The sequence below is a fragment of the Oncorhynchus mykiss genome, chromosome 21, assembly GCF_057628025.1.
Source record: "Oncorhynchus mykiss isolate SJ-2025 chromosome 21, ASM5762802v1, whole genome shotgun sequence".
Classification (NCBI taxonomy): domain Eukaryota; kingdom Metazoa; phylum Chordata; class Actinopteri; order Salmoniformes; family Salmonidae; genus Oncorhynchus; species Oncorhynchus mykiss.
The window spans coordinates 36205610-36230635 of NC_143042.1; the positions used below are offsets into that span (position 1 = coordinate 36205610).

General features: G+C 40.2%; 1 protein-coding gene across 1 annotated transcript in view; it reads left to right on the forward strand.

Moving 5' to 3' along the window:
- The first annotated feature begins 546 nt into the window (after positions 1-546).
- The window catches only part of rin1b (Ras and Rab interactor 1b), a 41638-nt gene continuing 17158 nt past the window's right edge, over positions 547-25026 (forward strand). Inside the window, exon 1 of the mRNA XM_036957880.2 lies at positions 547-1151. The gene's annotated coding sequence lies outside the window, so the exon portion shown is untranslated. The remainder of the gene's footprint in view (positions 1152-25026) is intronic.

Consider the following 25026-nt stretch of genomic DNA (forward strand, 5'->3'; position numbering starts at 1 on the left):
CACCTCCAATTGACTCAAATTATGTCAATTAGCCTATCAGAAGCTTCTAAAGCCATGATTTTCTGGAATTTTCCAAGTTGTTTAAAGGCACAGTCAACTTAGTGTATGTAAACGTCTGACCCACTGGAATTGTGATACAGTATATTATAAGTGAAATAATCTGTCTGTAAACAATTGTTGGAAGAATTACTTGTGTCATGCACAAAGTAGATTTCCTAACCGACATGCCAAAACGAGACATTTGTAGAGTGGTTGAAAAACGAGTTTTAATGACTCCAACCTAAGTGTATGTAAACTTCCGACTTCAACTGTATACTTTATATATTCTAGCTATAACAATAACATTTATACCATACGTGTCTTAAATGTGGTATATTGCGACCTCCAGCGGATGAATGAGGGATTACAATGTGTAATCTACCCATTACGCACCTATCTATGTCTCCAAAACCTCAATGTGCGCCGCGCTGCGCTCGACTAGTGCTGCATCCCTTTTTAGGACACGACTTTTCCCAATCCCCTGCAGTACTATGCATAATCAACTTCAGATGTGTGTACACATTTTTAAAGACATATATGCGTCCAGAAATGAAAACTAACGCATGCATTATTACAATTTGGATGTCCACCCATCCTTATGTTACCTCACCTCTCCGAATTAACAACTAGACAACAACTACATATATTTAAAATTAGTAGAGGAAGATACTAATCATCTTTATCTTTATTGAAGTCATCATTATACAAATTGGATGCAAAAGCCGACCGCCTACATTTAAAAGGAGTACAGGCACATTCTCTAGGTGTAGGACACAAAATACTTGGTTTATATTTTACTAGTTCTATAAAATGTGAACAAGGAGGGGAGAGAGAGAGCGAGTGGTTTGAGCGGACCTTTGGGGAAACAGTCCGTCCGTGGGGGGATTGGAACACAATCACTACAGAACTTCTCACGCTATGATACAACGGCGCATTCCCGAAAAGACCATTCACAGCATGGCACTCACTGAAAGAGAGACTTTCGCCAAAGGGCAAATGTTGCGGTTATCTGTATCCCCAAATCCCATGGATTTTTAACTGAACAGGAAAAAACACCCAACGAACATCAAGTTAAGCATCTTAAGAAGAATATAAAAAATAGGATAGCAGAGGTAAGTAATTAAATGTAAGTATGTGGGGGCACCTTTGAACTGCTCTTTCGAAATCACCTGAAGTGCCATTTATGCCTGTTTATTGTCAGACCTATCGTTACGAAAGAGAAGTTACGGGGAATTGGTAATTACTCGAACTTACTCAGTCGGAACTGCCACGCGCATCATCATGGGGGTGTAATTATATTGTTCATTATTTTTCTTCCTCGCTCTCAAGAACCGTTCCTTCCCCAATCTTCATGCCCGGAAACTTAAAGTCGCGTTGGCGGTAATTGTTTTGGTGGACACTGGACAGTAGGCTACCTCTCAGCTATTTTCAGTAATTTATGCACACTTTGTGTCTAACTTTATCTATTCCAGGCCACTATAATCATCTATGAGTCATGTACAATAATTGTTGGTTGTTTTTTGCTATTATTGTTGTCACATTACGAAAATAGCTGTCTGATGGCACACACAGGTATGGAGCTTCAGACCTGTATCCTTGTCTATTTGATAATAAACTATATATACAAAAGTATGTGGACACCCCTTCAAATGAGTGGATTTGGCTATTTCAGCCACACCGTTGCTGACAGGTGTATAAAATCGAGCACATAGCCATGCAATCTCCATAGACAAACATTGTCAGTAGAATGGCCTTACTGAAGAGCTCAGTGACTTTCAACATGTCACCGTCAAAGGAGGCCACTTTTCCAACAACTCTGGAGCAGTGGAAACTTGTTATCTGGAGTGATGAATCATGCTTCACCATCTGGCAGTCTTACGGTGTTTCCCTGATGCCAGGAAAACGCTACCTGCCCGAATGCATAGCGCCAACTGTAAAGTTTTGGTGGTGGAGGTCTGGGGCTGTTTTTCATGGTTTAGGCTCCTTAGTTCCAGTGAAGGGAAATGTTAACGCTACAGCTTACAATTACATTCTTGATGATTCTGTTCTCCCAACTTTGTGGCAACAGTTTGGGGAAGGCCCTTTCCTGTTTCAGCATGACAACACCCCCGTGCACAAAGCAAGGTCCATACAGAAATGGTTTGTCGAGATCGACGTGGAAGAACTTGACAGGTCTGCACAGAGCCCTGACCTCAACCCCTTCGAACACCTTTGGGATGAATTGGAACGCCGCCTGCGAGCCAGGCCTAACTGCCCCAACATCCATGTCCAAACTCACTAATGGTCGTGGCTTGATGGAAGCAAGTCCCCGCAGCAATGTTCCAACATCTAGTGGAAAGTCTCCCCAGAAGAGTGGAGGCTGTTATAGCAGCAAAGGGGGAACCAACTCCATATTAATGCCCATGTTTTTGGAATGAGATGTTTGACGAGCAGGTGTCCACATACTTTTGGTAATGTAGTGTACATGTAGAAGTATAAGGAAATGGCCAAATTTAAGCAATCTGTTCTGGATTGGTAACCAAATAAAACAGGACTGTTATTCTATGGTATCACTCATTAAAATAGTGTGTGTTACATTGAAAACAAACAACCAACAGTGATATTTTGGACGTCCGCTGTTCAGGGACATTCAGCAGGTGAAATTGAAATTGAATTGTATTTAACCTCTGGCTTCCTGTGGACTGATTTTGTGCAACCCAATACAATTGAAAGCAACATTAGTATATGTAAATATACCCGCGTTGCTAAAAAATAGCTATGGAATAGCGTGCCCATCCCAAATGCCTCTACTTTTGACCAGGATCTATAGGGCTGGTGCTATATAGGAGCCATTCCATTCAGACTGGCTATTGTCTCTGTTCACCGGGTACCTCAGATTGTGATTTCACACGATTGGATTGTTATATAAGTTTAGCAGAGTGCCATCCTCCTCTCATCCATCCTGCCTGTCTGCGTAGGAGGGCCTCTACTGTTCCACCTCTCCTTTCTATCGTTGCTGTAAAAATCCATGTACATTTGATGTGCTTGAAAAGGTTTTACTCTGCTCTGCATCATGGTGTGAAACATCACTCTGACCAAAAAAAAAGTCATTTTGAAATCAAGTTAATACACTATAATTGATCGATATTGAGCATCTGTCACAACGTATTTTTGTCATATGGAGAATGAATGTGCGGGTTGATGTTATGTTAATATATGGAGAGGCATGTCAACCCCTAGAGTCCCTGTGTGTGTGTGTGTGTGTGTATTGGGGGAGGATGGGGCTTGATCCCAGCCTGTTTTGAGGGGGTGGAGTGTGAGTGTGATAGCAGTGTGAAAAGGCATAATGCTGATCTCTCTCTCTCTCTCGCTCGCTCGCTCTCTCTCTCTCACACACACACACACACACACACACACACACTACAAGTGGTGCCTCCATGAACACTCTAGTGTACTGTACTCTGCTGTACTCTGACTAACACACAGTATGGCAACCCCACAGTCACCTACTGATGACATCATCATAGCCATGGCTGATGTCACACCTACCACTGTAGTTGGAGAGCCAATGACTGACTTTTTTTTAAAGTCCCAGTGCAGATTTTCCACATTATGAGGTTAAAATAATATTGTGAAAATTATGATAATTCCCTTTTAGTGTAAGAGCTATTTGAAAAGATCACCTGAAATGTCTGCCTGTTTTGGTGGGGTGGAGTTTTGGCCTGCCTTGTGACATCACCAGTCAGTAAAGTAGTTAGTAGACCAATAAGGAAGGGAGTTCCAAAACGCTCTGCTAATAACAGCTAGTTTTCAGTTTTCCCCTCCCCACTCAGACCACTCCCAGACAGTCATAGCAAAATTCTTGTGTGAGAAATGTCTCTGCTCAGAAGCTTTGTTTCTTTTTTTTTTACCATTTTAATTGGAAACAATCACAGTAAGGTACTTAATTGTGTCCCAGAAATGATTTGATATTGAGCTAAAAACGGCTACATTGGACATTTTTAACCTTTCTTTAACCAAGAAGTCCCATTATCAAGGGAGACCAGGCCAAAAAGTGCATCTCAATAAAAAACACAGATCATTCAACAGGGTGAATGAGGGAGGTTACAAAATGTTCATACATTCTCACTTTCTAGTGCTTTTCCTATCTCTATTCCTCTGTACATTTATTTTCCAAAAAATCATTACTATTTCTGCGAGGACTGAAACTTTCCTAATATGTCCTGAAAAGCAATTTTGAAAAATGATTTGTTTCAGATAAATATAATATTCACTCTCACTCCACATCAAGTCAAAATCATGTGACATTATCCTACAGTCCATTTTTTTGTTGTTTTATTGTTCCAAGTGCTTTAGAGCCCATCCCTGTCCATCACAGTATTATTAATTGACTAAGTCATAAGATAGAGGTCTGAACATCCATTAACTGTGAGTTTTGAGATATGTCCACCCATCACTTAGTGACACATAACTTTATCTCAAGGGGTCTGTTGGCTATTTTCTCCCTCTCTTAACACAAGCGTCAGCCAGGCAGCCTGGTCCGTTCTGAGCGCTAAGTAAGAGGGGGAGGGGGGTTTGTAATGACTGCATATGGGGCTGTCGTCACTGATCCAGGACCCGTTTATAACTACAAGTGCCTCAGCCCTGTCCTAGGCCCTTGGATGGAGAAAAAGCTAACCTGATCATAGATCAGTGCACCGGGAAAATGTATCGTCTACACACCATAATCTGTTATGAGCTTCTCTTGATCAAAAACATTGACACACCTACTCACTCAACTAGTCTCGCTCACTCGTTCACTCAAACACAGATAACGATAATAGATGTTAGCCAGCTATCAATGAAGATTTAAAACTGTTGATCTGATGAGATACGCTGAGATGGAGTTGGGTACTTATCATCACAATGCCTGGTTGGTCTGAATCACTGTCCTAGCCGTTGGCCATTTCAGGTCTAAAATTATGAATATTCACAGTTATGCTAGCAGGTCTTCTCTCCTTGCTACTTCTCCCACAGCCTAAGGGATGGTCTGACTCACTCTGCTACTGCTGCCTGCCTCCCTATCGCTCTCTCTCTCTCTCTCTCTAAATTACAGAAAAGTCCATGTTACAAGAAATGGAAAACAAGACAAATAAATTAAATGATCTTCGTAGAGGTATTGCATATGAGCGCCCCTCCTCACTCTCTCTTTCTTTCTCGCCTGTCACTCTTCCCTTAAACTCCCCAACAACAGCTCTATATTTCAGGCACTCAAAACAGACACCTGTCTGACGGACCCCTTTCCCCCCCCTACTCTCCTCACATACACACACAGCGGAGTCACACATATGGCTTTGACTTAATTGGCTAGAAAGTGATGACATCCAATGACACCCGATCTAAAGATGGGCAATTCCACGGTAACGGAATTGCGCTGAGACTCAGATGTGTCACTTTAAATGTATGCCAAACAAAGAACATTTGACAAAAACACATTTACTAGAAGAATGTTTGTAAAATTTCCCTCTGCTTTTTGAGTCCACCTTTTCCAAAAAACTATCTGCTCCGAATGAAGATTCAACAATGTCTGCAGATAGAATGATATGATATGACGTGACACCTTGACTTGAGCATTGAGCCTTTTGTTATTGAACGACAGTAAGTGAAGGGGATTTACATCCAGTCATGGAATTGCGGTAACAGAATTTCATCATGGGTCACTGATCTGTACTACACAGAAACACATATTTATGGATATGAATGTTATTCTCTTCTGTATCCTAAATATGTACACAAAAGTATAAATATGCAATATCCTCCTTTGCATATTTGAGTATTATTCTACACACGGGCTATTATTTTAATTAGCTTTGCCCCCAAACAAGACCAAATTTGGTTGGTCCAAAACTGAACCAATCATAGATGTCTATGTTTCACAAGTTTGGACAAAGTACAGCTCAGTAGAGTACAGCACAGAACAGTAGAGTTCAATAAAGTACAGTAGAGCATAGTACAGCAGAGTACAGTACATTAATGTCCTCAACTCTAGTGTGCTCAACTGTGTACTGAACTCTACTGTACAGAACTCGACTCTACTTTTCTTTCCTGTACTGAACTGTGCTGTACTGAACTATACTCTGCTTTTCTTAACAGTGTTGTACTGTGCTGTCCAAATTTGTAAAGCCATCTGTAGCCCATTCGATTGCAAAAATGTTTGATTTTTTGAATTTTAATCACTTAATAATTCATAAACAGAATTGATATCAGTAAAAACAGTAACTAATTGATAGGTCTACCTTTACTTTCATTATCGTCTCTCATGAGGGAGAGAAATTAGAAAAGATCTTAAAGATATGTGGGTTTTTGGTAACGGAATTTCAAGGTACCACACAATGTATCTTAAACTTACAGAAGGCAGAGCATTTCTCCAAAACGAAATCATAAGTGTTGATATTAGTTGGCAGGGATCTTCAACATTATTTGGTTTTGATGTATTTCTAATACGTTTTAAGACTTTTTTTTGTAAGATGCCTTTTCCATCCGTTTGACCAGAAATCAAAGCATTTGCTTTATTTTTATTTTATTTTTTGGGAAAGTGGTTGAAAAATGTATATGCCTTAATTTCTCAAATATAGACTCTTGCTTTCATTTGAGTCCCAAATTGATATGCTCTTATAAACCACATTGGTGCTCACGGGCCCATTTACATGAAAATGACCAGATATCATGTAGTATGTCCCTATTCTGACGAGCAGTTTCACTTTACCCTCTCCGTAGTCAACGGATGACTTCGCCATTATCATCCCCCAGACATTAGAAAGCCTGCATTGTTATTCAGAACGTATTCTCAGTCATCATAAATTAACATTATTCCAGAATCTACTGTTTACACTCCAAATGTCAGAGTTCCAGAATAATAAAACAAGGTACTTCTACCAGGTGCGTTCCACTCTATTCCAATACGCTGTAAATAATACTCAAGTGTCTCCCTCATCTTCTCCCTAACTGCCAACCGTATTCTCCATGCCTGACATTCACTGCCAGATTTTCTTATTCTCTCTCTTTCTTCCCTTCCTCTTCTCAGCCCCCTCGTTTCCTTTCCTCTCTCTCTCCTCCTTCGCTGTCACTGCTGCCTGCTGCTCACTTTCTCACTGTGGTGCCGTAGACAGACATGCGTCTCTTCTTGGTCTCTCCCGGTCTCCTTTTCAATCTATCGCTCCACTTCTTACATTCCCTCGCTTCCCCTGGGGGTCTCCCCTACCAGGCCTGCCGCGCTTTCATCCACGCGCTCTCTTTTCCTCCTCCCTCTTCAGACTCTGTCCCCCTCGCCTCTTCTCCCTCGTTAGCAAGCTAGATCTCTGCATACGGTACCAAACTGCTCTACAACATCATCCTGTCGACCTCTGTTGAAGAGTGGAAACCACTTTAAGTAGATTATATGCTTGTCATTGTTCTCTGTCAATCACATTTTCATATAGACCAGTTGGCTACCCCCTCCGAAAATCAAAAATGTAATATGGATGCCAATGTTTTGTTCTGGCTTTGTGCACACACATGTGCTCTACTTCCCGTCTGGGGCAGCATGGTGCCCATATTGCAAGGCTGATTAGATACACAAACAGGTGTGAAACACAGACTGGTGTGCGCGCGAGTGAGAACACGACATTGCAATCCATGTTTGGTTTTGATTTGGAGAGGGGGGTGTATCATGTAAAAACTGGATTAAATGGCATAGTCTTGTGACGGTGAGGCGTTCTTGTGCGCTTTTGAGTAAATTGTGTCATACCAACTTTTTAAAACTGTTCCAACTGTCATACCAACTTTTTAAACATTTCTAGTCTGGTTTTAAATATGCCTAAAAGTGCAACATGTTCCCAGAACTGTTTGTGCTTTTGCCTACTCCATTGTCATTGTTTTTGCATTAACATTCCATTAGGAGTTGAAAGCAGAAATAGACTGGCACCCAGGCTGAACAAGTGCCCAATTAGCTGTGTAATTAGAGGGAAATACTTTTTCTTCAGTTTGTGCATTTATTTTCGACTGCCTACTTTGTGTTTGTCATGTGACTGATGCTCCACTCTTGCACGTCTTCGTTCTACTATGAGGAGCGTCCGCTAACATGTGCGTTTATATCCGCGGTTGCTACCCTTTTTCCCGCAGGTTTTATCATTTTGGTTATGTGCACCCCTGTTTGTTGAGGCAATGTATTTCTACCTGGTTTTGCCGCTGTTCTGTAAACTCTGAAAATGATTTTGTTTTAATTGTAGCCTAGCCACTCCTGTTTATTTGACCTTTTCTGCCTAAAGGATTATTTATCCTAACCACTGCTACCATCACAACCATTAGTTTGTGAATGAAACCACAGTTTTTGCACTGTCATTATTCTTTCCCTTCCTGCCTGGACTCGTTCTTTAAATGTTATTTTTATTTAACTAAGCAAGTCAAGTTTTATTTACACTCACGGCCTGCCCCGGCCAAACCCCAACCCAGACGACGCTGGGCCAATTGTGCGCTGCCCTATGGGACTCCCAATCCCTGCCGGTGTTGTAATACAGCCTGGAATCGAACAAGGGCCTGTAGTGACGCCTCTAGCACTGATATGCAGTGCCTTAGACCGCTGCGCTAGTTTTCATTATAAAATGCTAGCGGCCATGACTGAAGCCAGGCAAACAAGAGTTGTCATATGGGTGTGGTTTTATGTTGACGTGTCATTCAATCACAACAAACAAGTGCAGTAGTGAATACAGCGAGGTAAAATAAACTAGCGTTTGCTTTGGGAGAGAACAAAGTTTTGAAGTTGAGGACTTCTCCCCTGACTCACCCATCTCAACATGGTCAGCTAATTCAGTTCTATGTGTAGGCTAAAGCGTGCGTTGACCATGTGTTTAACCAAGATGACAGCATCTTGCTAGCATAGCTTGGTGATAGCTGTTTTGTGTTGTTGTTGTTTTTTAACTTGGTGATGGCTGCAGCGGGCAATCCTATCTGGTTGTTATTTTTTCTGTCATCCGTTATGGCAAGAGCCAGTATCTGGAATGTGTTTCATAAAACACTCGTTTACAACGCCTTGCTACGAAAGTATCTTGCAAATTAGTTTAAACGTTTCATCAAAGACGGTAAAGTATGAAGCTAAAAGTGCTTCTCCAATAGAAATCCCCGATCACACTTGTAGGCGAGGTCATACCGACGAGGCTCGCTAAACTCATGCATAGAAAACGGTCTAACCGTCGTCTAGCGCCGAACTGCGCGTGTGCAGGCCGTCAAATCAAAGCCACTAATTCGATAAAAGTTGTTTTTGACAAAAATGAAAACGTGTCAGTTTGTCGCTTTCACAAGGTTGGAGTAATAACATGTTCAACTACTTAAGACATTGGCTCAAATTTCAAGACATTTCAAGATTTCAAGAAAATGAACAACTAAGGAATACTTTTTTTTCCTCAAACCCCGGCCTGGTCTGTTTCTCAAGCTTTCCTGGAAGTATGGGGTTAGGAACTCTGGTTTCATCACGCCATGTAAATACATATTACCGTGGAAATGATACAAACTACTGAGTGTTGAATGCCCGTGGTCTTCAATCAGCTCAAATGTCCAACAGCATAATATTCTATAATGTCGTGAACATTTTTTTTTTTTCATTTGTTTTGTATTCTATCAGAAGAAATACATACTTGACTTTCAGAAAAACATATTGGTCAAGCTCAGGCACTTAAATCCTAATAAATATAGGCAGGTTGTTCACACATGGACCATGGGCTATTTCACACCTGTTAGGGACATACACAAAACTATCTGAAAGTGTGTTAACAATGCATGTATATATCTAGAGTTAGATTTTCTAAGACATCAAATGTCCCTTACTTTATTCCGTTAATTTATTTTCTTCAAATAATTATAAATCAATGATTATTGAGCAAAACATGTTATTTTCAGAACCTGGGCTTGCTTCATGTGCATCACATTTTTTTGTAACAGAATTTGGTCAATATTTTTGCATATGTAGTTGACCCCTTCTATCTCTACAAATTACCACAAAGATATGCATAACATTTGATGGTATTGTTCAATTATGATTTTAAATGACTGACCTAACAGGGTGGGATAAAGCATAACAGGGTGGACAGCCACCCAGCCATTTTATGAACTTTGAAATCTGTGAAATGGTAAAAAAAAACAAAAAAACATTACATTTATAATTAGAACAACTTTCTATTTATTTAATTTCAGTTAAATGTTTTGTCTTTTTAAAAACATTGTCAACCTAAGTTTGTAAAACAACATAAAAACAGATTATTAAAACACGTGTATTAGAACAACATAGCTAGATGTAAAACAATTGGAATCTTTTTGAAAATCACTGTTAGTTAAAGTTGAATGACACTACTCATTTTGCTAAAAAATTCAAACTCCACGGTTCAAGCTTAATAAAATGGTTATTCAAAAAGTTTTCAACAGCATTTATAAAATATGTCATACATAAAAAGATACATTAACCTTTAAAAAGTTCCCCACTTCTTCCCTCTCACCTCCTTGCCACTTCACTCCCTTCCGAAACCCTTTCCACATCACCCCTCTCTCGCCTTTTCTCCACTCCTCCACATACTGCAAGTCCCTTTGCTCCAGTTGTAGCTCAATTGTTTCCAAAGTGGTCCTCCAAGTACACTTTTCCATTTGTACAGACCTTTTATTAAGTGCCTGTGGCGCTGGGATCAGGCATACTACCTGGTGGTCAGAGAACCAGCTGATGTCGTCGCGTTGGCTTGGCCAGAATATATGTTTTATTCCATTATGGTGCATGCACCTGGATGTTATCCTCCTCCACATCTGTTATGATTCCTGGGTATGGCTCATTGTCGTAGCACACCACATACCACTGACAGAAATGCTGAGAGTGAATGGCCTCTGGTCGCCTCGGCAGCTTCTAGAGTTGATATTGGATCCTTCGGCAGCTTCTAGAGTGGATATTGGAGCCTCGGCAGCTTCTAGAGTGGATATTGGAGATCTCCAGCTTCTAGAGTTGATATTGGAGATCGGCAGCTTCTAGAGTGGATATTGGAGCCTTCGGCAGCTTCTAGAGTGGATATTGGAGCCTAGGCAGCTTCTAGAGTGGATATTGGAGATCTCCAGCTTCTAGAGTTATTGGAGATCTCCAGCTTCTAGAGTGGATATTGGAGCCTCGGCAGCTTCTAGAGTGGATGTTGGCACCTCTGCAGCTTCTAGAGTGGATGTTGGTGCCTCGGCAGCTTCTAGAGTGGATATTGGGGCCTCGGCAGCTTCTAGAGTGGATATTGGGGCCTCGGCAGCTTTTAGAGTGGATATTGGAGCCTCGGCAGCTTCTAGAGTGGATATTGGTGCCTCGGCAGCTTCTAGAGTGGATATTGGGGCCTCGGCAGCTTCTAGAGTGGATATTGGAGCCTCGGCAGCTTCTAGAGTTGATATTGGGGCCTCGGCAGCTTCAAGCGTTGATATTGGAGCCTCGGCAGCTTCTAGAGTTGATATTGGAGCCTCGGCAGCTTCTAGAGTTGATATTGGAGCCTCGGCAGTTTCTAGAGTGAATATTGGGGCCTCTACAGCTTCTAGAGTTGTTTATTTTAACTCAAAGCAGGGACAGGCCATGACCCCTCATCTCTTTGGCAGAAACAGGTTATGTTTCTGTACTTGATGTGACCTGGCAACACACTTATCACTTGATGCATCTTCATTGTGCCTTTCACTGCAGTTTTTGGACGATAAACACCCACGGATGTAAAGGCTTCCCGTTGGTGCCGCAACCCAAAATGGCCTGAAGGTGCAAAAGAAAGAGTAGGAGATCGAGCCTTCCCCTGTGTAGATTCTTCCTTGGTTGTCAGCAAACTTTTTTTTTGCATTTTCTGTTTGTTTCGCGTGACCATTTGTTTCTTCTCTGTAGTCATGCGACTCACATCATCCCTTCTCGGATTCAGCAGATGCGCGGTTTCTCTTCGCCCACACAAAGGTACAAAGATCTCCATCCAATCCAGCCGTCTTCTTTTAAAAACCTAGAGTAGTCTGGGCGAGCCTTTGCAGTCGGTATTGCTTCACTATGTTCCCATTAGTTACTCTTGCAATCATCTGCCTCTTCTTTTCTTTTATGGTGTTGCAATATTTAGATCTAATGTTTCGACCAATGATGAGTGCAACAGAATGAATATTCTAATGGTTGGATGGACAGGATGATGTCTCAGCATGGCATTCACTTTTGAGTCTTTCTGGCCTTTTCTTCTCTCCATTTTTTTCCCTTAACACACCTCTCTCTCACTGACTCATCTGCTATCCTCCTTTTCCCTGTTTCTCTGACATCTGTCTCTCTTTCTCAAAATACTTTAGTATTTTCCCTGGGTCTGCATCACGGTGTGCTCGGTAACACCGCTGCATTTCAGGAGCCCTGAGCGATGATGCCATTCCCTAACAAATGCATGTAACCGTTTTAATATCTTATAACACACACACACACACACAGGAGGCTGCTGAGCGGAGGGCGGCTCACAATAATGGTTGGAATAGAGTGAATGGAATGGTATCAACCACATCGAAAACATGTTTGATGTGTTCAATACCATTCCATTTATTCTGTTCTAGCTATTACTATGAGCCTGTCCTCCCCAATTAAGGTGCCACCAGCCGGCTGTGATACACACATATATAGTTGCTAATTACATTACAATTTAATTATTATAATTTCATATACATTGCAATGACATATATCACATATGTCAGTAGTCCTATTCATTGTAATGTAATTAGAAACAAATGTATCTAAATATATATGTATTATATAAATATTGACATAAGTAATTCATTTTCTAGCTTTTTTGACTAAATTTCCACCCTGTTAGATGCATGCATATCCCTAATATGGAACTTAACAGGGTTCTAATTTGGAGGCTAAGTTAGCCATAGCATTGTGAGTGATCAAGATCCCGCTAGCATAATTGTTAACGCTGATCATTTTGTACTTTTCTGTCAAACATATTTTGAAATTCTAAAATTGAATAACATGTTCATCTAATGTAGCCTGACAGGGCAGAAATATTAGAGTGAGACATTGTTACGGGAATGATGTTCTCAATGTTCATAACCTAATTCAATTAAACTACTCGGTCTGCAACCCAGAATTTGTAAGATACTGGTTGAATTAAACAGACAGAGGCCCAGCTAAAATAGTCAAAATGTTTATTAACGAGAGCGCTGCTTCATTGTACAAAACCATTCATTTTATACTAGCTCCTTACGCACATACTTTCACACACAAACAGAAGGTATCCTGTTCACATACTGTCTCCCTACCCAACCGACATAGATTATGAAGACCGTGAGAAGCACTCCCTGTCCTCCCCCAAGATCAGGGATGCCGTGAGAAATACTCCCTGCCCTCTCCCAAATCTCTCAGTGGCCCCCAGCCAAGGTCGGCACCAAATTTTGCTCAGACAGTCTGTGTTTAAGATACTATAAAGTCATTTTGTACAGAGATATTGTTTTACCCTAATTCTGACTAAAACTACACACATCATTAATAATAATTGTATGATCCTAATCAATTTCATACAATCATATGGTTTCAGGGTGGAATATTCTAATCATTCATTTAAACATATAAATTCCATTAACAATCCACCCTTAATGACTAAATAATACACACTGATACCTCAAATACTATATGGAAACATAAATGCTACACAAGAATAATTCAAACCAATACATGTATGTACATTCGATATTCATCAATGACTGTTATAGACCAACATCCAATCATAACGCTTCCTGTTAGGATTTTTATTACAATCTTCATTAAAAAAACAGTCTTAAACATTAAAAATAGTCTCATCCAACATGGGCTCCTAATAGTTAAAAGAAACGGAGCCATCTCCTAGGCTTGGAGGCTTGTATTCGTCATCCCACTGGCCGGAGCTCGGAATCGGTCCGTACCTCACCACCTGTTGCGTCATTGACCTCTCCAGTCCTGGTAATCAAACCTCTCACACAGGGGACCAAACAACAACCACACAGAACCAAAACACTCATACAGGTGAAAGTTGCCCACAACACAGTGATTACGACATTTTTCCATTTCCCAAACATACTGTCAAACCAATTTGTTAGAGAATTATCCACCCCCGAATTCTCTTTGTGTTGGATAAGGGTGAAGGGCATGCCTAACTGCGCTAGTGCACAAATACCGGTCCAATTTGTAGGCAGGTTAGGCCACAGCTTCATACCTCCACACAACCACCAGACATCCGCTCTAAGGCCTTTTTATCTTACTAAAGTCCTCGGAACTCAACCACCCAGGTCCCTCATTGTCTTGTCGGTTGTAACATTCTCTGTCCTACTGCATGTTCTTACTTCCCCCACATGCCATCCGTGTGTGATGTATCGAGCCATACAATAATAATTTCCTCCTGTAACTGTGAAAGGGGGACGTCTGGATGTAATGGGCACATGGGGATACAGATAAGTGGAAAGGGGATGGTTGTCAACTGAGGTTTTGCTGTGGCGCAAGCATAACATTCTTCTTTCGCTACTGATCTGGCTGTATACTTGGAATCCCCATAACCAGTTTCCATCTCAATCACTTCCTTAAGATCTTTCGTCTGGACTATCTGCACCGGTCCTTGTCTCTGGACGACTCCACGGCCAGGATCTGTTTTGTCAGGGGCTCTGCTTGTATTCTGTCTGACTGTAGAACTATCACCGGCCCTAACCTCTTCTACCCGGAATGGTACTATGGTGTCAACCGAAACCTGATCAAAACCAACATACCATAACCCGAGATTCTCTTTCTTTACGTTATTAATGGTAATTCGTGCCTTTATGCAATACTTCCCTCGCTCTGGATTACAGTCAAAAACCCTCACCTTCACTATACTCCATCTTCTTCCATACTGGGTATGTAGATTTATATAGCCCTCTCTCTCGGTGTGAGCTATGACCTGTTTCCATGAACTACACAGGGACCTGCACAGATATCTTCCATAAAGGCTCATAGTTCTAGACTGCCAAGGGGTCAGAGACCCCATTTGGTCTACATAGAACTCAACTGAGACATCCTTCCCTATCTCCACTCTCACTTCCTGTTTACAAAACAAAAATGTTTTTTATTATCCAATAGGCCCCAAAGTGTGTCCTAACCTGTTGATACATGGCTCTGCCCATGTATCAATTTGCCGCACATCTAAACAATTACTTAGGTAAGATTAGTAAATTATCCTTATGTCTGACATTATCTTGTAGGATCGTCCCTTTCATTTTCCACATGTCCAATTCTCCCTGGGGCGTTCGTTCTTGGCTATCCTGTAACAATTCTCTGTCAAGTGTCTTATCTTCTTTAAGATTTATCTGTGCTACTTCGTATGGTTTTAAATGCCTATGTGCTTGTCTGTGTAAATATTCACCTTTCTCCCCTATCTTATTTGGCAGGCACTCGTCAATGCTACTATTTCGGCCTGTTGTGCAGAATCATTTCTAGGCAATGGTTCAGTGTCTAATACCTTAGTTCCTGAAACAAACAAAGCTTTCATTCCCCTTTTGTCTCCACTCAGTAACTGTTATCTACCCATTCTGTGTCACTTCTATCTTCTTTCCTCATGCTACTCCCCAACCCTCAAGGTCTCAGTAGTGCGGGAGGGGGGGCTTCTCTGTCTGCCTTTCCTTTTATCTGCCTGTCTCTCTTTCTTATAACAGTCAGTATCAAATGTGGGTTGTTTCCAAATATTGACTAAATGTCTCCCTGTCTGAACTCATGGATTTTTTGAAAAATCAACAGGTCTATGGTAATAATCTCTAAGTGTCAAATTTCTTACACTGCATACAACAACAGCCGACTACCTAAAGGAAAATAAAACTTTGCTAGCTTTCTAAACATTACTTAAGCCACCTTAAAATCAGTAGTACAAATTACCTTAAATTCAGACAACAAAGGTAAGCCATGATAGAGGTCAAAAGTCATACCACCCTTTCACAGTAATGTTTCTTACTATATTCGACAAAAAAAAAAAACATCAAACATTTTCTACGTTGTAATCCAGGTTCCCAGAACATTATTTTACCAAAAGAATGCACGTGTTTAATTAAAACTCAGAAAATAAACTTCTAATATTCCATATGTGTGTGTACCCCTTTAAGATATTGTCTCTAGGAAACATGGAAATCTTCTCAAACCCAAAGGCTAAAAACAAACAAAACATTTCCAGGCCTTTTCAATTTGGTAGAAACATGCCTCTATCTAACTCGCTCCCTTCAAGATTACAGCCCCCAGAAAACATTCCAAAGAAAGACAATGAAGCACTCCTTTTCCCAGAAACACCACTTGGTCAGCATTCATCATACTACCCCGATTCAGAAACCCAAGCGTTGACTACAAACAAAACCTAATGATATTGATAATTCCATTGTACTCCCTCTAATCATTAGTTTTACATTTCCTCAATGGTTATACAGTGGGGCAAAAAAAGTATTTAGTCATCCCCCAATTGTGCAAGTTCTCCCACTTAAAAAGATGAGAGAGGCCTGTAATTTTCATCATAGGTACACTTCGACTATGACAGACAAAATTAAGGGAAAAAATCCAGAAAATCACATTGTAGGATTTTTAATGAATTTATTTGCAAATTATGGTGGAAAATAAGTATTTGGTCAATAACAAAAGTCAATAACAAAACAAAATACTTTGTTATATACCCTTTGTTGGCAATGACAGAGGTCAAACGTTTTTCTATTTCTAAGATTTTCTATGGGGTTTAGATCTGGAGACTGGTTAGGCTGGCCACTCCAGGACCTTGAAATGCTTCTTACGAAGCCACTCCTTCGTTGCCCGGGCAGTGTGTTTGGGATCATTGTCATGCTGAAAGACCCAGCCACGTTTCATCTTCAATGCCCTTGCTGATGGAAGGAGGTTTTCACTCAAAATCTCACGATACATGGCCCCATTCATTCTTTCCTTTACACGGATCAGTCGTCCTGGTCCCTTTGCAGAAAAACAGCCCCAAAGCATGTTTCCACCCCCATGCTTCACAGTAGGTATGGTGTTCTTTGGATGCAACTCAGCATTCTTTGTCCTCCAAACACGACGAGTTGAGTTTTTACCAAAAAGTTATATTTTGGTTTCATCTGACCATATGACATTCTCCCAATCTTCTTCTGGATCATCCAAATGCTCTCTAGCAAACTTCAGATGGGCCTGGACATGTACTGGCTTAAGCAGGGGGACACGTCTGGCACTGCAGGATTTGAGTCCCTGTCGGCGTAGTGTGTTACTGATGGTAGGCTTTGTTACTTTGGTCCCAGCTCTCTGCAGGTTATTCACTAGGTCCCCCCGTGTGGTTCTAGGATTTTTGCTCACTGTTCTTGTGATCATTTTGACCCCACGGGGTGAGCTCTTGTGTGGAGCCCCAGACCGAGGGAGATTATCAGTGGTCTTGTATGTCTTCCATTTCCTAATAATTGCTCCCACAGTTGAGTTCTTCAAACCAAGCTGCTTACCTATTGCAGATTCAGTCTTCCCAGCCTGGCGCAGGTCTACAATTTTGTGTCTGGTGTCCTTTGACAGCTCTTTGGTCTTGGCCATAGTGGAGTTTGGAGTGTGACTGTTTGAGGTTGTGGACAGGTGTCTTTTATACTGATAACAAGTTCAAACAGGTTCCATTAATACAGGTAACGAGTGGAGGACAGAGGAGCCTCTTAAAGAAGAAGTTACAGGTCTGTGAGAGCCAGAAATCTTGCTTGTTTGTAGGTGACCAAATACTTATTTTCCACCATATTTTGCAAATAAATTCATTAAAAATCCTACAATGTGATTTTCTGGATTTTTTTTCTCATTTTGTCTGTCATAGTTGAAGTGTACATATGATGAAAATTACAGGCCTCTCTCATATTTTTAAGTGGGAGAACTTGCACAATTGGTGGCTGACTAAATACTTTTTTGCCCCACTGTATGTACTTAATTGAACATGCGCTACCCTTGGATACAATACTTTCTTCAAATCTATGAAATTCCCCTACTACTTGACTAGTTTAGCCCAAGCTTGCTTTGCAACATTAAAACCCATTCGGTCTGTCTGCAAACAGTCTCTCGAAGTGCTTGATATGAATACCCTGCCATTAGACACCCACAACTGTGATTAATATGCACTATCCCTGCAAAATAAAATTAACTCAACCTGCATCCACTTTACTGACCTGACATTGTTCCACGTAATGGAAACAGATCATAATGTTAGAATACATTAAATTTCTGTTCCAATGCACGGGTGTTACCTAAACAATCCAACCAAGAATCAATAATCAAAACTATCACGAATCGTAAAGGTTTTAACTATTCCGACCTGTATTCCTCTCAACCAAAAACCAACTCACCTATCCTTTCCCGCAGGCGAAAACATAACCCCTACTCAAACAGAGTTCTGCTTTAATTCTATCGTAAGAGTAAAACCAAACTTTCCAACTTTCTCTTCTCTTTTGGCTTCACCCTTATGAAATGTCAAAAAAATGTAAAAGTACCATGTACTTCGCTAAATGTATAACGTATGTCAGTCCATCCATAAGAATGAAAAACATTTCGGTGGGCACCACTCTATCGCCATTATCTCTCTGCTATTATTTAGAATTTCTTTAATTTAGGTAACTGCCCTTCTCTATGATACAGTAATTTAAATACGACCCCATTCTCAATACGCTATTCCAGCAGATCAGTTAGGCAAGACAATGTATTACATCGAAATAGCCTCGCTATTATTTAGAATGAATTAGTCTTTCAATTTAACCTAAACCAGCTATTAAAACGTTCAGTTTATATCTTAAACAAACACTAACAACCGTATCTCTCCCGGCAAAACATATCAATATTTAAATTACAATCAGAATGAATTTTAGTCTATTGGTGCATAGGCTGAGATATGAACCTGATTCTCCCACGTTGGTGGCAAGAATTCAACCCCTGGACCACCAACACTATTGAAATGATGGACACGCAAATAACACTATTATTATAATTGTCTGTAGTCATACACTCCGGCACGTACTACCGAGATAATTCCCAGAAAATAGCCCTAATTTAAAGGTCCAAGTGTTTCCCAGCGAGGATTCTCCTTACTCTCTCTCTCTCTCTCGTTGTCTCTGCCTCTCTTTTTTTCCCTGTATGTCCCCTTACCTTCTCTTTTCATTTCCTCTCTTGGCCCTTGTCACTCTTTCTATCTCCTACTCAGCATTTAGGAACAATTACTATTATGACTTTTGATAAGTTATTAGGTCTCACACACACATCCTTTTTTTCCCCTGCTGATATCCTTCTTGTAACTTTCTCTCACCCTTTCTCTACGCTTGCCTTCTTACCTTCTTTTCTGGGATTCAGATAGCCAGGTAGTTAACCCTCGACCTGCTGCTTCCCTTGACTATCTACACATGTCTACTTTATCATTAATTCTAATTTTTAATTCCATTAACAGGCATACTGACAAACATCATGAAACATTAAAATATAGAAAAAAACAAGTATTGATACTTACTTGGCTTTGCGCTGTTGTTTTCTCGCCCCAAAACATGATTGACATTTCCTGAATGGGATGTCAATGTGGGAAGGGGCTGTTTTTTAAAGGGGTATTACTGCAAACTAACAGGGTGGAAAGTGAAATCAGGGACACACAAAAAATCTTAAATACAGCATTGGAGGTTGCTGAGGGGAAGACGGCTTATAATAATGGTTATAACCGAATTAATCAAATAACATTTTATTGGTCACATACACAACGTTAGCAGATGTTATTGCGAGTGTAGCGAAGTGCCTTGTGCTTCTAGTTCCGACAGTGCAGCAATATCAACAAGTAATCTAACAATTCCACAACAACTACCTAATACACACAAATCTAAGTAAAAGGATGGAATAAGAATATGTACATATAAATATATGGATGAGCAATGACCGAGTGGCATAGGCAAGATGCAATAGATGGTATAAAATACTGTATATACAGTTGAAGTCGGAAGTTTACATATATTTAGGTTGGAGTCTTAAAACTCGTTTTTCAGCCACTCCACAAATTTCTTGTTAACAAACTATAGTTTTGGCAAGTCGGTTAGTACATTTACTTTGTGCATGACACAAGTCATTTTTCCAACAATTTACAGAGATTATTTCACTTATAATTAACTGTATCACAATTCCAGTGGGTCAGAAGTTTACATACACTAAGTTGACTGTGCCTTGGAAAATTCCAGAAAATTATTTCATGGCTTTAGAAGCTTCTGATAGGCTAATTGACATAATTTGAGTCAATTGGAGGTGTACCTGTGGATGTATTTCAAGGCCTACCTTCAAACTCAGTGCCTCTTTGCTTGACATCATTGGAAAACCAAAAGAAATCAGCCAAGACCTCAGAAAAAAATGGTGGACTTCCACAAGTCTGGTTCATCCTTGGGGGCAATTTCCAAACGCCTGAAGGTACCATGTTCATCTGTACAAACAATATTACGCAAGTATAAACACCATGGAACCACGCAGCCGTCATACCGCTCAGGAAGGAGAAGCGTTCTGTCTCCTAGAGATGAATGTACTTTGGTGCGAAATGTGCAAATCAATCCCAGAACAACAGCAAAGGACCTTCTGAAGATGCTGGAGGAAACAGGTACAAAAGTATCTATATCCACAGAGTCCTATATCAACATAACCTGAAAGTCCGCTCAGCAAGGAAGAAGCCACTGCTCCAAAACCGCCATAAAAAAAGCCAGACTACGGTTTTCAACTACACATGGGGACAAAGATCATACTTTTTGGAGAAATGTCCTCTGGTCTGATGAAACAAAAATAGAGCTGTTTGGCCATAATGACCATAGTTACGTTTGGAGGAAAAAGGGGGAGGCTTGCAAGCTGAAGAACACCATCACAACCGTGAAGCACGGGGGTGGCAGCATCACATTGTGAGGGTGGCAGCATCACATTGTGGGGGTGCTTTGCTGCAGGAGGGACTGGTGCACTTCACAAAATAGATGGCAACATGAGGAAGGAAAATAATGTGGATATATTGAAACAACATCTCAAGACATCAGTCAGGAAGCTAAAGCTTGGTCGCAAATGGATCTTCCAAATAGACAATGACCACAAGCATACTTCCAAAGTTGTGGCAAAATTGTTTAAGGACAACAAAGTCAAGGTATTGGCGTGGCCATCACAAAGCCCTGTCCTCAATCCTATAGAAAATGTGTGGGACCTGCAATGCTGCAGACATTTTTTGGTACCCTTCCCCTGATCTGTGCCTCAACACAATACTGTCTCGGAGCTCTACGGACAATTCCTTAGACTTCATGGCTTTGTTTTTGCTCTGACATGCACTGTCAACTGTGGGACATTATATATACAGGTGTGTGCCTGTGCAAACTATTGAACTTACCACAGGTGGAATCCAAGTTGTAGAAACATCTCAAGGATAATCAATGGAAACAGGATGCATCTGAGCTCAACTTCAAGTCTCATGGTAAATGGGCCTGAATACTTATGTAAATAAAGTTTTTTTTTTAAATGTACATCTGTTTTTGCCTTGTCATTATGGGGTATTGTGTATATATTTCTGTAGATTAAATTTGATTTAATCCATTTTATAATAAGGCTGTAATGTAACAATGTGGAAAAAGTCAAGGTGTCTGAATACTTTCTGAAGGCACTGTATTTACCTAGTTACATCACAGTATCATATCCTAGTGTCATAGTGGCATAGCCTATCCAATTAATGACGTAGCTAGCTATAAAAAAAACGTTGTTACTTACCAACAGCACACCAGTCTCAGGTTTGATGTTGACAGCCCAAGTAGAAGCTACCCATACCAAAGCCTAATATAATAACATATATTTAAAATCTATTTATGTAATATGTACTAATATTTTTAAATAAGTACTGTATATCTAAATACATGTGTTACTCATATGTCCACATATTCGATTTTAGCTGGGTTTTTTTATGTGGTAGTATGCATTTTACATACATGTGCTATCCATATATTTACATGTATTCGTTTAAAATATATTTAACAGTATACATGATTATTTATGGTCAATATATTTATATGAATAATACATATTTTATATATGAGTAATGCATAGTTCATAATATCTTGTGATATATGTGCAAGAAATGTAAGTTATTAATTATTAAAGCACACAACACAAAACAAGAAAGAATGGGAAAATAAATTCCCCTTTGTGAGCTCATAAAGTCACTGAAAGGTCGCATCTGAAAAATAAAATACGATGTACAAATGACCTCTGTGCACTTATCTGTATTTGAAAATAGGCTCTTTAAAAACAAGTTGACAGCAATCCTGAGGATAATGTGACAGTCACTGAAAATAAAATCCACACAAGATGAAGAATTAGGGGTTAATGTGTGGTCGGGACCCAATGAGGTCGGGCTACCTGATTTGGTTGGGCTCCACTGTTAGCAAAGGTTCCGTATGCCCCAGTGGCAGGTTAGGTGAATTACAGGTTAGGAAAACCAAATTGGCAGGGAATGGATAATTAACATAGTAGGTTGGGTGAATTAGCGTGCCAGATTAGGTGAATTTACATGGCAGGTTAGGATAATTATGTTAAGGTTAGGAAAAGGGTTAGGGTAGGTAAGGCTTAACTACAATGCACCCCGGCCAAATCAGGTTGCCCAACCTAATCAGGTCGTGACAAATGTTCATGAACATCAAATTCATACTTACAATGCAGATTCCTTAACCTCCAATGTCCATTTTCAGACTCACAAGTTGACAGTTGCCCTGTGGATAATGCAGAGACAAAGAGTCAGGGAAACAATTCCACACAATATGAAGAATAAGGGATGACTGTTCTTGCCTGATGACTCAAACAGAATTCTTCCACTGCTCTTATCGTTCGCATACTTCAGTCAGAAACTGATATATTTTAAGTTGTTTGTGGTTACGTCAAAATGAGGGATGTTGTACAAAACAAAGTCATCAGCAATTGGATCGTCTGTTACCAATCAAAGTATCAAAGCCAATGACAAATTTTCTAAACGTTGCTGTGTTCTCGCTCTAGCCCAAACGATCCGTTTCTGGGCCTGATCAGACGGTCTAGAATTATTTCCAATACAGAAATCATCAAGGATGTTCTCAGATCCAGACTCATTGCGGAAAAGAAACTAACGTCTGTAGGCGTGGTGTAACGTTTGGCCGGAGCAAGGAGTTTGGGTAGCCAGGCAATTCATGTTCAGAAACTAGCTAGCTAAATTATACAAAGGACTAACTTACATTGGCTGGTGTCTGTCCATAGGCAGTTGAGGTTCCAACACATTCCTTGGTAAGCAACATTTAACATTAACTAGCTAGATTTGGCAATTCAATTACAGTTGAAGTCGGAAGGTTACATTCCCCTTAGCCAAATACGTTTAAACTCAGTTTTTCACAATTCCTGACATTTAATACTAGTAAAGATTCCCTGTCTTAGGTCAGTTAGGATCACCACTTTATTTTAAGAATGTGAAATGTCAGAATAATAGTAGAGAGAATTATATATTTCAGCTTTTATTTATTTCATCACATTTCCAGTGGGTCAGAAGTTTACATACATTCAATTAGTATTTGGTAGCATTGCCTTTAAATTGTTTAACTTGGGTCAAACGTTTCAGGTAGCCTTCTACAAGCTTCCCACAATAAGTTGGGTGAATTTTGGCCCATTCCTCCTGACAGAGCTGGTGTAACTGAGTCAGATTTTTGTAGGCCTCTTTGCTCACGCATGCTTTTTCAGTTCTGCCTTCAAATTTTCTATAGGACTGAGGTCAGGGCTTTGTGATGGCCTCTCCAGTACCTTGCCTTTGTTGTCCTTAAACCATTTTGCCACAACTTTGGAAGTATGCTTGGGGTCATTGTCCATTTGGAAGACCCATTTGCGACCAAGCTTTAATTTCCTGACTGATGTCTTGAGATGTTGCTTCAATATATCCACATAATATTCCTTCGTCATGACACCATCTATTTTGTGAAGTGCACCAGTCCCTCCTGCAGCAAAGCACCTCCACAACATGATGCTGCCACCCCCGTGCTTCACGGTTGTGATGGTGTTCTTCGGCTTTCAAGCATCCCCCTTTTTCCTCCAAACATAACGATGGTCATTATGGCCAAACAGTTCTATTTTTGTTTCATCAGATAATCTGTCTGTAAACAATTGTTGGAAAAATTACTTGTCATGCACAAAGTAGATGTCCTAACCGACTTGCCAAAACTATAGTTTTTTTATACGAAATTTGTGGAGTGGTTGAAAAACGAGTTTTAATGACTCCAACCTAAGTGTATGTAAACTTCCCACTTCAACTGTATATCTAACACATACATGGCTTATTAATTCAGAGCTTTAATATCCAAAATAATTCTTACCTTGTTCAGTCACTCTGTATATTGTGGTGGCAAGCTAAAGGAGCTAGCTAGCTAAGTAGTTGTGTTAGCTAGCTCAGTGAAAACTCTTGCTTGTAGGCAGTTAAGGAGAATACCTTCTTCCTCTGTCACCCGCAATAGGAAAAACACATTTTAAATAAATGTTACGATTATATAATTAAATAAAATGCCATTATCCACGAGAAAGATTTTTGGCGCTGACAGCTGTTCTTCTCTTTCATCTGAAGAAAATGTTAAATTGCTGCTCTGTCAGTTGGAGGCGGAGTTAGGGAACATTTCAAATTGGGATTAACAGTACCAGATAAATATATTATGGGTTTATGTGTCTCTTTTCTAAGTACATTTAGCTCATTTACTTTGTTTAATAAGTAGTAGGTAGCCTCAATAGTTACCACAGTTTTGGACAAGATTATCCTAATTACACTTTGTAATACATGTTTCTGACTCATATCGATGCGAAAATGTGTTTTTCGCAGGGCAGTTTCCTTATTTATTTATATTTTTGTATTTTATGTATTATTATTATTTATTTATTTGACCCTTTTTTCTCCCCAATTTTGTGATATCCAAGGGTAGTTAGGCTTGTCCTATCGCTGCAACTCCCATACAGACTCGGGAGAGGCGATGGTCGAGAGC